Below are 14,551 nucleotides of genomic sequence, written 5' to 3'. Positions count from 1 at the left end.
GTAATATTGGTCAGGTTCCATTTCTTGATCTGCAAAATGGGAACTGAAATAGTATCTACCTAATAAGATGGTGTGAAGATGAATTTAGCTAATACATGTAAAGTCTTTGTAACAGTGCCTGGCACACAATAGGCACTCAAGGATTGTTAGGTGATTTGCAAGTTATTTTGCCCTATTGAAAGAAAACTTAAGAGTTTATTTATAGCTAATTATTTTCATAATTAAGACTTCACTAAGAGTTGGGAAAGCAGGTGAAGATGTTTTCTGAGATGACACTTTTTTTTTTTCCTTAGCTTTTAATGAGGCCATGCTATGGACTACACTGTGTCCCATTCAACAGTCATGTGTTGAAATTCTAACCTCCAAATGACTGTGTTTGGAGATAAGGTCTCTGGAAATAAAGTTAAATGAGGTTGTAAAGGTGAAGAAACACTCACAGAAGTTTTCTTACCCCATTCTGCCTATACGAAGTTGCGTTTTGTAGGGATTACCCTCATTGGCACTGACTGGACAATAAGACAGCCTTACTAGTCCTAGCTGTGGGATAGAAGCTTGTTTGTTGGGGTGGATACTGCACATATTTGAGTGAGAGAGCACCATCCTTGATACCCATCCCTATTTCATATATATATATATATATATAGGTATATATGCATGCATAACTATGTGCAAAGATGATTATTGTATTGATGTTTGTAAATAACAAAACAAGTAGAAACAGCCTAAAAATCTATCTGATAGAGACTGATTAAATAAATTATGCTATATTATCCATGTAATGGAATGCTCCAAGGCCATTTATCTATGGCTGATATAAATTCCATATTATATTAAAGGAATCAAGCAAGATACAGAGCAGTGTGTGGAATATACTCCCATTGTGGGGACTATTGTCTTTGGGGATGGGACTTGCGTTTAAGAGGAAGAAAGACATACTTTTGCTTGTTCCGAACTTTTTTTTACCAGTTATCTATTGCTATATGTAATAAATCATTTCAAAACTTAGTGGCTAACCAACTATTTTCTTTGGTTACAAGTGTAAGGATCAGCAGTTAGGGCTGGGCTCACCGGATAGTTCTCCTGGTCTTCTCTTGGTCATGCAGCTGCAGTTGTCTGGTGACTGGACAAGAGCTGGACAATATGTCACAGACTCACTTAGGTCTGGCCATGGATGCTGGCTGTCATATGTGCCATCTGTCTCCAGCAGGTCAGCCTCAGCCTATTGACATGATGCCTGCGTTCAAGGAGAACAAGAGCTGAAGTTTCAAGGCCTCTTGAGGCCTAGACTCAGAGGAACTCATACAACATTTCTGCCATATTTCTGTCAAAGAAAGTTACATGGCTCAGCCCAGATTCAAGGACTGAAGAAATAGGCTCTATCTCTTACAGGGAGGAATGTCAAAGAATTTGTGGCCAGTTTTAATCTATCAAGATTCCCTGGAGAAGGAAATGGCAACCCACTCCAAGACCCTTGCCTTGAAAATCCCATGGACGGAGGAGCCTGGTGTCCATGGGGTCGCAAAGAGTCGGACCAAGCGACTTTACTTTCACTTTAATCTATCATATAAACGTATTACTTTTTGCAATAACAAGCTAGTTAAAGAAATACATATCTAAACAAGTGGGGCTTGATCAAACATACAAAGTTTTGCACAGCAAAGGAAACCATTAACAAAATGAAAAGAAGACCTATAGATTGGGAGAAAATAATTGCAAATGATGTGACTGACAAGGGATTAATTTCCAAAATATACAAAGAGCTTACACAACTTCATATCAAAAAACCTTAATATCAAAAAATACTCCCAATCAAAAAATGGGAGTATTCCCTGGTGGTTTAGAGTTAGGACTCCATGCTTCCCCTGCTAGGGGCCTGGGTTTGATCTCTGATGGGATAATTAAGATCCTGCAAGGCAATGCCAAAGAATGCTCAAACCACTGCACAGTTGCACTCATGTTGCAAGAGGACATCAGAGGGCAGACACACTGAAACCATACTCACAGAAAACTAGTCAATCTAATCACGCTAGGACCACAGTCTTGTCTAACTCAATGAAACTAAGCAATGCCCAGGGGTTAACCCAAAACAGGCGGGTCATGGTGGAGAGGTCCGACAGAATGTGGTCCACTGGAGAAGGGAATGACAAACCACTTCAGTATTCTTGCCTTGAGAACCCCATGAACAGTATGACAAGGCAAAATGATAGGATACTGAAAGAGGAACTCCCTAGGTCAGTAGGTGCCCAATATGCTACTGGAAGTCAGTGGAGAAATAAATCCAGAAAGAATGAAGGGATGGAGCCAAAGCAAAAAAAATACCCAGCTGTGGATGTGACTGGTGAGAGAAGCAAGGTCCAATGCTGTAAAGAGCAATATTGCATAGGAACCTGGAATGTCAGGTCCATGAATCAAGGCAAATTGGAAGTGGTCAAACAAGAGATGGCAAGAGTGAACGTCGACGTTCTAGGAATCAGTGAACTAAAATGGACTGGAATGGGTGAATTTAACTCAGATGACCATTATATCTACTACTGCGGGCAGGAATCCCTCAGAAGAAATGGAGTAGCCATCATGGTCAACAAAAGAGTCTGAAATGAAGTACTTGGATGCAATCTCAAAAGTGACAGAATGATCTCTTGTTCATTTCCAAGGGAAACCATTCAATGTCAGAGTTATCCAAATCTATGCCCCAACCAGTAATGCAGAAGGAGCTGAAGTTGAATGGTTCTATGAAGACCTACAAGACATTTTAGAACTAACACCCAAAAAAGATGTCCTTTTCATTATAGGGGACTGGAATGCAAAAGTAGGAAGTCAAGAAACACCTGGAGTAACAGGCAAATTTGGCCTTGGAATGCGGAATGAAGCAGGGCAAAGACTAATAGAGTTTTGCCAAGAAAATGCACTGGTCATAGCAAACACCCTCTTCCAACAACACAAGAGAAGACTCTACACATGGACATCACCAGATGGTCAACACCGAAATCAGATGATTATATTCTTTGCAGCCAAAGATGGAGAAGATCTATACAGTCAATAAAAACAAGACCAGGAGCTGACTGTGGCTCAGATCGTGAACTCCTTATTACCAAATTCAGACTTAATTGAAGAAAGTAGGGAAAACCACTAGACCATTCAGGTATGACCTAAATCAAATCCCTTATGATTATATAGTGGAAGTGAGAAATAGATTTAAGGGCCTAGATCTGATAGATAGAGCGCCTGATGAACTATGGACTGAGGTTCGAGACATTGTACAGGAGACAGGGATCAAGACCATCCCCATAGAAAAGAAATGCAAAAAAGCAAAATGGCTGTCTGGGGAGGGCTTACAAATAGCTGTGAAAAGAAGAGAGGTGAAAAGCAAAGGAGAAAAGGAAAGATATAAGAATCTGAATGCAGAGTTCCAAAGAATAGCAAGAAGAGATAAGAAAGCCTTCTTCAGCAATCAATGCAAAGAAATAGAGGAAAACAATAGAATGGAAAATAGAGATCTCTTCAACAAAATGAGAGATACAAAGGGAAAATTTCATGCAAAGATGGGCTCGATAAAGGACAGAAATGGTATGGACCTAACAGAAGCAGAAGATATTCAGAAGAGGTGGCAAGAATACACAGAAGAACTTTACAAAAAAAGATCTTCACGACCCAGATAATCACGATGGTGTGATCACTCACCTAGAGCCAGACATCCTGGAATGTGAAGTCAAGTGGGCCTTAGAAAGCATCACTACGAACAAAGCTAGTGAAGGTGATGGAATTCCAGTGGAGCTGTTTCAAATTCTGAAAGATGATGCTATGAAAGGGCTGCACTCAATATGCCAGTAAATTCGGAAAACTCAGCAGTGGCCACAGGACTGGAAAATGTCAGTTTTCATTCCAATCCCAAAGAAAGGCAATGCCAAAGAATGATCAAACTACCGCATAATTGCACTCATCTCACATGCTAGTGAAGTAATGCTCAAAATTCTCCAAGCCAGGCTTCATCAGTATGTGAACCGTGAACTTCCTGATGTTCAAGCTGGTTTCAGAAAAAGCAGAGGAACCAGAGATCAAATTGCCAACATCCGCTGGATCATGGAAAAAGCAAGAGAGTTCCAGAAAAACATCTATTTCTGCTTTATTGACTATGCCAAAGCCTTTGACTGTGTGGATCACAATAAACTGTAGAAAATTCTCAAAGAGATGGGAATACCAGACCACCTTACCTGCCTCTTGAGAAATCTGTATGCAGGTCAGGAAGCAACAGTTAGAACTGGACATGGAACAAAAGACTGGTATCAAACAGGAAAAGGAGTCCGTCAAGGCTGTATATTGTCACCCTGCTTATTTAACTTATATGCAGAGGACATCATGAGAAATGCTGGACTGGAAGAAACACAAGCTGGAATCAAGATTGCTGGGAGAAATATCAATAACCTCAGATATGCAGATGATACCACCCTTCTGGCAGAAAGTGAAGAGGAACTAAAAGCCTCTTGATGAAAGTGAAAGAGGAGAGTGAAAAAGTTGGCTTAAAGCTCAACATTCAGAAAATGAAATCATGGCATCCGGTCCCATCACTTCATGGCAAATAGATGGGGAAATTGTGTAAACAGTGTCAGTTTTTATTTTTTTGGGCTCCAAAATCACTGCAGATGGTGATTGCAGCCATGAAATTAAAAGACACTTACTCCCTGGAAGAAAAGTTATGACCAACCTAGATAGCATATTGGAAAGCAGAGACATTACTTTGCCGACTAAGGTCCATCTATTCAAGGCTATGGTTTTTCCTGTGGTCATGTATGGATGGGAGAATTGGAATGTGAAGAAGGCTGAGCACCAAAGAATTGATGCTTTTGAACTGTGGTGTTGAAGAAGACTCTTGAGAGTCCCTTGGACTGCAAGGAGATCCAACCAGTCCATTCTGAAGGAGACCAGTCTTGGGTGTTCATTGGAAGGACTGATGCTAAAGCTGAAACTCCAATACTTTGGCCCCCGCATGCGAAGAGTTGACTCATTGGAAAAGACTCTGATGCTGGGAGGGATTGTGGGCAGGAAGAGAAGGAGACGACAGAGGATGAGATGGCTGGATGGCATCACTGACTCGATGGACGTGAATCTGAGTGAACTCTGGGAGGTGGTGATGGACAGGGAGGCCTGGCATGCTGCGATTCATGGTGTCACAAAGAGTCGGACACGACTGAGCGACTGAATTGAACTGAACACACACTAGCAATGCTCAAAATTCTCCAAGTCAGGCTTCAGCAATACGTGAACCATGAACTTCCAGACGTTCAAGCTGGTTTAAGAAAAGGCAGAGGAACCAGAGATCAAATTGCCAAATCTGCTGGATCATCGAAAAAGCAAGAGAGTTCCAGAGAAACATCTATTTCTGCTTTATTGCCTATGCCAAAGCGTTTGACTGTGTGGATCACAATAAACTGTGGAAAATTTTGAAAGAGAAGGGAATATCAGACCACCTGACCTGCCTCTTGAGAAACCTATATGCAGACCAGAAAGCAACAGTTAGAAGTGGACATGGAACAACACACTGGTTCCAAATAGGAAAAGGAGTACGTCAAGGCTGTATATGTCACCCTGCTTATTTAATTTTATGCAGAAGACATCATGAGAAATGCTGAGCTGGAAGAAGCACAAGCTGGAATCAAGATTGCCAGGAGAAATATCAATAACCTCAGATATGCAGATGATACCACCCCTATGGCAGAAAGTGACAAGGAACTAAAAAGCCTCCTGATGAAAGTGAAAGAGGAGAGTGAAAAAGTTGGCTTAAAGCTCAACATTCAGAAAACGAAGATCATGGCATCTGGTCCCATCACTTCATGGGAAATAGATGGGGAAACAGTGGATACAGTGTCAGACTTAAATTTTTTTGGGCTCCAAAATCACTGCGGTTGGTGACTGCAGCCATGAAATTAAAAGATGCTTACTCCTTGGAAGAAAAGTTATGACCAACCTAGATAGAACATTAAAAAGCAGAGATATTACTTTGCTAACAAAGGTCCGTCTAGTCAAGGCTATGGTTTTTCCAGTGGTCGTGTATGGATATGAGAGTTGGACTGTGAAGAAAACTGAGTGCCAAAGAATTGATGCTTTTGAACTGTGTTATTGGAGAAGATTCTTGAGAGTCCCTTGGACTGCAAGGAGATCGAAACAGTCCATCCTAAAGGAGACCAGTCCTGGGTGTTCTTTGGAAGGACTGATGCTCAAGCTGAAACTCCAATACTATGGCCACCTCATGTGAAGAGTTGACTCATTGGAAAAGACGCTGATGCTGGGAGGGACTGAGGGCAGGAAGAGAAGGGGATGACAGAGGATGAGATGTCTGGATGGCATCCCTGACTCGATGGACATGAGTTTGGGCAAACTCTGGGAGTTGGTGATGGACAAGGAGGCCTGGTGTGCTGCAATTCATGGGGTCAGAAGGAGTTCGACACGACTGAGTGACTGAAATGAATGAATGAATGAAGCTGCATGGTGTGACAAAAAAAGAAAAAAACAAAAACAGATTCTTTTCCAAAGAAGACATACAGATAGCCAACAGACACGTGAAAAGATATTCAACATTGCTAATCATTAGAGAAATGGACATCAAAAACCACAATGAGGTATCAACTCATACCACTCAGAATGGTCACCATTAAAAAGTCTACAAATAATAAATACTGTAGCAGATGTGGAGAAAGGGACTCCTCTTACAGTGATAGTGGAAATGTAAATTGGTGCAGCCATTATGGAAAACTGTATTGACTTTTCTTAAAAACCTAAAAATAGAGTTACCATATGATCTAGTAATCCTACTGCTGACCATATATTTGGAAAAAACTCTAATTCAGAAGCATACATGCACCCCAAGGTTCGTAGCAGCACTTACAATAGCCATGACAGGGAAGCAACCTAAGTGTCCATCAAGATGTGAATGGATAAAGAAGATGTGGTATATAAATACAATGGAATGTTCAGTTCAGTTCAGTTCAGTTCAGTCGCTCAGTCGTGTCCGACTCTTTGTGATACCAAGAATCGCAGCACGCCAGGCCTCCCTGTCCATCACCAACTCGCAGAGTTTGCCCAAACTCATGTCCATCAAGTCGGTGATGCCATCCAGCCATCTCATCCTCGGTCGTCCCCTTCTCCTCCTGCCCCCAATCCCTCCCAGCATCAGAGTCTTTTCCAATGAGTCAACTCTTCGCATGAGGTGGCCAAAGTATTGGAGTTTCAGCTTTAGCATCATTCCTTCCAAAGAAATCCCAGGGCTGATGTTACTCAGCCATAAAAACAATGAAATAACGCCATTTGCAGCAATATGGATGGACCTAGAAATTATCATAGTAAGTGAAGTAACTCAGAGAGAGAAAGACAAGTAATATATGCTATCACTTATATGTGGAGTCTAAAAAATAGTCAAAATGAACTTATTTATAAAACAGAGATTCACAGAGTTACCAAGGGGAAGGTGGGGGAGGGAGGGAAGAATTAGGAATCTAGGGTTAACAGATACACAGTATCATATATGAAATAGATAAACAATAAGGATTCACTGTATAGCACAGGGAACTGTATTCAACATTTTGTGATAACCTATAATGGAAAAGAATTGCAAAAAAAGTGTGTGTATATATATGTGTGTATGTGTGTGTGTTTGTGTAACCAAATCACTGCTGTAAACCTGAAACTAACACAATATTGTAAATCAACTATACTTCAATAAAAAAATAGGTACCAAGGCTATTTGTAATGAATTCATAGGATTTTAAGAATTTGGTGGAAATTTGGAGATTAGTGTAAAAACCGTCTGATTGTATAAATAAGGAAACTGAAGTCAGAAAGGGAAAGTGTTTTGGATTAAGATGACATAGTAACAGAATCAGGCACCAGGTGTTCTGCCTCCCAGTCTTATACTCTTAATTCCACAATAGGATTTCCTTTTGCAAATAAGCTTATTAATGATCTTTGATCTAGAGAACCTGACAACATAGCCCTATTGCTCTTAAGAACTTTAAAGGTTATAGCTCAAGCAGGCAAAGGAAAGACTAGAAAAAGAATCAAGCAATTCTGAGAAAAGTAAAATGGGAATTTGATGGAGAAGGAAATGGCAGCTCACTCCAGTATTCTTGCCTGGGAAATCCCATGGACAGAGGAGCCTGGCAGGCTGGAGTCCATGGGGTTGCAAAGGGTGGAACACGACTGAGCGACTAACACTAATGGATTTTCCAGCTCCAAGTCACTCTTTGGGGAACTGCCTCATTTTGTACTGCTTTGTGTAAAAGATAAAGACTATTGTCTAAAACAAAAAAAATGGGAATTTGAATCATCCAGGTTATCTACTGTCAGTGCTTCATCCTTTTTTTTTTTTTTTTTTTTAAGGAAACATAGTCTAGTGTAGCTGTAGAATAAATCATTTACCAGGTCATAAAAAATTTGGTTACAACTGCCGTATAAAATGAGTCTAAGTGATTTTTCGTTTGGGGATATTTTTCTTTTCCATTTTGGGATATTTTTTAAAACAAGTGTAAAGTATATTCAAGTTTTTCTTTTTCGTTCCACTGCACTGGGAAATTAGAAGTCTGCTAATAGGTCTTCATCTTTTGATTAATGTAAACTTGTTTAGTAATTGGTTGGTTAATAAATTTCTTAATTAATTCAGCAAATGTTTATTGTGAACCCACCAATTCAAAATATTGTGCTGAAAATTGAGAATAGAATTTACTCTCTTAAGAAGCTTAACATCTTTTTGCAGGCAAACATGTATATAACTAACTACAACACAAAGAGAAATGAATTAGATGCTGTAAGGGAGATATTAGCAAAGTGGAATAAGAATATAGAAGAACAATTGTAGCCATTCCAGCTGGGCAGAGTGGGAAAGGCTAAATCATTTGTGGCAGAGAGAAGAACCAGAAGAAATTTTTTCTACATGTACAGTGGTTAACAGATTTTCTTTACAGAAAGTTAAAGTTGGGGAATTTAAAAGGCTTAAATGCTTCAGATGCATGTCTGCGGTATTGGGAACCCTTGGAACAGCTAGTCACTTTTTCCCTAAAACGGGATCTTTTGGGTACATAAAGTTCTGAATGGAAGAATCCCTGTAATTACCATCATGTATGGATATCTGGATTAGATGGAGATGATCAATTTAAAACAAAGTTCTGGTGTGCCAAGGAAGCAAAAGCAGGTAAGTAGCCTTTCTAACAGAATTCTCCGTTAACAGAGACTTACTTCTTTGGGGGTTTGCTAACACAGTGCAATGATTATATACTCTGATGAAAGAGAGGAAAACATAGGGAGATAATTTCTTAATTTATGTAAGTATCTTTATTTTCATATTAAAATTTATCTCATGTTAATTGATTGCCATTTCCTTTTGTGTTCAAAGATCACCTAAATGAAAAGGTAAGCAGGCAGGCAGAACTTCCTTAAAGGACAACAAGAGAAAAATGCTCAAGTTGGCTCAAGTTGGCCCAAGTTGCAGTAACAATGAATGGTAAAATATTTCTCTTCATTAGAAGCCTATAAACTACTTTCAGAGCCCTGAAGCCCTGAGAACAAGTTGAGTTGATGTGAGGATGGAGTTTTAACCAGTTACTGTTGCTTTTTTGGTTTAAATAAGACTTGGAATCTCATTTTATGTGTGCCTGTGTTATTCCTCGACATCTGGTTACCTTATGATATGCAGCTGCTAATGGAGCACAGGACGTATATCATTGGATAAATAAGAACACTATTTTTCTTAAGGGGCAACACATATTCTTGGGACTTTTACTGAGTTACATTTTACTAGTCTTTAAAAATTTAGAGTTATGTACTTAAAAGATACAGAGCATAGGTATTACATCCACAGAAAGTATTTTAGTCAGTGAATGTTCAATGTAGCAGGTAGAGATGAACTTAGCACGTCTTGTAGACCGAACTGGGAACAGACTCTTCAGCCATAAAATGCACTTAACAGTCTATTTAATAGTGGTGAGGTCCTTGAAAATGCAATATCCATGCTAATCTCGCCTTTTTCTAAATCACAGATGAAAAATAGGTCAGTTAGGTAGAGCCTTCTCTTTCTATTGAAAGTGTGACATTTAATCTATTGAAACAACTACCAAAACTTTATTAATTCAATGTAAAATAAGCGTGCCGAGAAAGTAGAGAACTTTATTAAGAACACAAGGTTTTCCAAAATTTGATCTGTGTGTCTTAGGTTTTAGGACTCAATAAAATGTCTGTTTGGTGGATTTGATCAAATCAGTAACACCAAGGAGGGACCAGAAAAAAAGCAACCCAGAATGTAATTAAATCTCACACTGCGAAATGGCTTAAAGGAACTAAGTGTTTTACAGAAAGTAAGAGGCAAAAACTAGAAAAGGAGTCTCCAGAGAAAGACTTGCCACTTCTCTGATGCCTCTAGGGAACATTCATTTGGGAAGAGAAGTATACAGCTTCCAGCAGAGAACAAACCAAGTAGTCAACTGGGGCTTAAAGTAACTAGATACCAGCGTTGGTGCATTTCCTTTAAACCACAATGTTCTGTAGAATTCTCTGCAGAGGAAAATGCAGGGTATCTGATAAATCGTAATTGTATTTCACTGGGGTCTATTTTGAAGAATAACTGTTCACACTTTTTCTTTTCCAGCCCCGCATATTTATTTAAATAGGATTTAGTACTCTCTGGCCCCACCCTCATAATCAGCTCAAATGTGTAGCTAGGGTAATACCATAGTTCCGCTCCTTTCCAAGAACTATTATAAACAACAGGAGTTCCAGTATTTGAAAAGTAAACACAATGATACTCCAATATAGCTTTGGATAGGGGTTTGGAGAAAAACTTGTTCATGTTTTTTGTCTGTTTTTAATTTTTCTTTGTCATATATTATTGGGTGGCAGATATAGGTGTCAGTGGAAGGGAGAGGATGTTTTCCTTTTGCTAGCCCTCTTCTCCAGATCCTGAAAGAAATCATGGAGGAGGAAGGGCACCTAGAGGTTATGAACTGACTACTGTGGATTCAATAATAGTTTAGTTCTGTGCAGTTCAGCTCTTATTCCAGAAAACTAACTCCATCAATTATAGAAAATAACTTTTTATAGATAGTTTTTTCCAAACCTATCTTCAGTGCATATCCAGGAAGGATTATTTTCCTTCACACCATCAAAGCACCTACGTTCTTGCCTTTGTTTTATGAGAATCATTCAGGTGATATGTAGTAGCTACTATTATTGGGCACATGTGGTATCTCATTTAGATTTTTAAATCCATGTTCCTAGAGGCAGAGTGCTACTATTGACAATATCTGCCATCTCCCTTCTCATTAAAACCAAACCCCAAACCCACTGTAAAATAAAATGGTGATAAAAAATCACACCCTACATATTTTGTGTCCCGCCCCTCTTCTCAGTACCCTTTTTTAGTTTGGCAATCTTTTTTAAAAATTGGTGAGCAAAAGCAGAAAACCAAGTAGGAAGCAAAGGCTTTATTTTTTGAATTATCCTTTTTCTCTGATATGGACTTCCATTCTTTACTATAAATAAAAATTTACTTAAAAATCAGACTTTAAATCTTGATGTATTTACTGTAAAATTTACAAGTTAGAACCTACTGCCATCTTGATTGATACGATTTTAAAATGGAGTTCTTATCATTTCCCTTGGGAACACTTTTTGGTTTGAATCGTTCTTACTGGCAGGTTGCCTCCTTTATACTTAGCCCAAATTTTCATTTTCAAAGACTGTTTTAGACAAGTGCCATGATAGCTCTAGCCCATGGATCTGTGTACCACATAATAGAGTGTGACAATCCACTCAGTTGTGAAAGACACTGGTGATAAAGTAATAAAGTAGCATTTGTGTTATCCCATTGGCTTTACAAATCTACTTTAATGTTGACCCATGGTGTTACTCATTATTGGAAACTATAGATGTTTATAATTCTCCAAAATATATTGGTCTAAGTTATATCATATATCACATGTTTAAATTTAAATTCAAAGTCCTGGGCTGAGAGAGATGTAGATTTGTGACACTCCTTGGAGGTTTGGGGTCCATGAACCAATGAAAACATTACATTGCCACATTAAAGATCTCTTTATATCTGTAATGATATAAGCAACATCCTATATTTTAATAACTTTCAAAACCAGAATTTTTAAAAATGTTTTGCATTTATGAAGCTCAGACTTCCACACCAAATTATATCTGTGGACTGTTATATATTAACATTCTTTCTGTCTTTTTATATCTGGATATAAATAAAGATATAAAAATGATGTTCTTAGGATTGTTCCTAGACTATGTTACAATAACACTATTTGAACAAAGTGGCAGGAACATGTATTATTTCTTTTATGGTCCAAATTGATCACATCATCTGTATGATTATGGACATATATACTGTTGAGAAATCTGTATTTATATGAGTGGCATCTGAAATTGACAGTAAAAATGATTTATATTCTTCCGGGCTATATATAATATGGGTCTATAAACACCTTATGGGCAGGTTATCTATTGAATAACTATTTGTTGAATAAATGAATATATCCTTCAGTTCAGTCACTCAGTTGTGTTTGACTCTTTGTGACCCCATGAATTGCAGGACGCCAGGCCTCCCTGTCCGACACTAATTCCCGGAGTTCACCCAAACTCATGTCCATCGAGTTAGTGATGTCATCCAGCCATCTCATCCTCTGTCATCCCCTTCTCCTCCTGCCCCCAATCCCTCCCAGCATCAGGGTCTTTTCCAATGAGTCAACTCTTCACATGAGGTGGCCAAAGTATTGGAGTTTCAGCTTTAGCATCAGTCCTTCCAAAGAACACCCAGGACTGGTCTCCTTTAGAATGGACTGGTTGGATCTCCTTGCAGTCCAAGGGACTCTCAAGAATCTTCTCCAACACCACAGTTCAAAAACATCAATTCTTTGGCGCTCAGCTTTCTTCACAGTCCAACTCTCACATCCATACATGACCACTGGAAAAACCATAGCCTTGACTAGACAGACCTTTGTTGGCGAAGTAATGTCTCTGCTTTTGAATATACTATCTAGGTTGGTAATAACTTTCCTTCTAAGGAGTAAGCATCTTTTAATTTCATGGCTGCAACCACCATCTGCAGTGATTTTGGAGCCCCCCAAAATAAAGTCTGACACTGTTTCCACTGTTTCCCCATCTATTTGCCAAAAAGTGATGGGACCAGATGCCATGATCTTCGTTTTCTGAATGTGGAGCTTTAAGCCAACTTTTTCACTCTCCTCTTTCACTTTCATCAAGAGGCTTTTTAGTTCCTCTTCACTTTCTGCCATAAGGGTGGTGTCATCTGCATATCTGAGGTTATTGATATTTCTCCCGGCAATCTTGGTTCCAACTTGTGCTTCTTCCAGCCCAGCATTTCTCATGATGTCCTCTGTATAGAAGTTAAATAAGCAGGGTGACAATATACAGCCTTGACATACTCCTTTTCCTATTTGGAACCAGTCTTTTGTTCCATGTCCAGTTCTAACTGTTGCTTCCTGACCTGCATATAGGTTTCTCAAGAGGCAGGTAAGGTGGTCTGGTATTCCCATCTCTTTCAGAATTTTCCACAGTTTATTGTGATCCACACAGTGATAACTTTTTATTTTTTAATTTTTATTTATTTATTTTTGGCTACATGGGGTCTTCATTGATGCACTTGGGCTTTCTCTGGTTGTGCAATCAGAGGCTACTTTCTAATTGCTGTGTAAGGCTTCTCATTGCAGTGGCTTCTCTTAGTGCAGATCAGGGGCTCTAGAGCCAGGCTCAGTAGTTGTGGTCCTTGGGCTTAGTTGCCCTGTGGCATGTGGTATCTTCCTGGATCAGGGACCAAAACAGTGTCCCTTACATAGGAAGGCAGATTCTCAACCACTGGACCACCAGAAAAGCTGAAATTCTATATTCTTTTGAAGGGTTATGATGTATAATAACATTGACGTATCAGTCAGTTTAGTCGTTCAATCACATCTGACTCTTTGTGACCCCATGGACTGTAGCACGCCAGGCTTCTGGGTCCATCACCGACTCCCAGAGCTTGTTCGAACTCATGTCCATCAAGTTGGTGGTGCCATCCAACCGTCTCATCCTCTGTGATCCTCTTCTCCTCCTGCCTTCATTCTTTCCCGCATCAGGATCTTTTCCAATAAGTCAGTTCTTCATATCAGGTGGCCACAGTATTGGAGCTTCAGCTTCAGCATCTGTCCTTCCAATGAATATTCAGGACAGATTTCCATTACACTGATATATAATAACACACAAAAGCCTCTGAGAAAACCTGAAGTAAGTAATTCTTTTTAAATTTGTGTAACCCATTGTTTTCAAACTTATCTCTGTATCAAGAGATCATCCTCATGCTATTAAAAATTATTTTATTATTATTACCTCTTGGGCATGTTGCACTGCATGTGGGATCTTAGTTTCCTGACCAGGGATGGAACCCAGGCCCCCTGCAGTGGAAGGATGAAGGCTTAACCACTGAACCCCTAGGGAAGTTCTCCCATACTTTTTTCACCTTTTTTCTTTTTGACAGTAGTTATCCCACTGAATGACATACTTTGTG

This window comes from Budorcas taxicolor, chromosome 3 (genome assembly GCF_023091745.1).
Source record: "Budorcas taxicolor isolate Tak-1 chromosome 3, Takin1.1, whole genome shotgun sequence".
NCBI lineage: Eukaryota > Metazoa > Chordata > Mammalia > Artiodactyla > Bovidae > Budorcas > Budorcas taxicolor.
Note: the sequence above shows the minus strand (reverse complement) of the source record.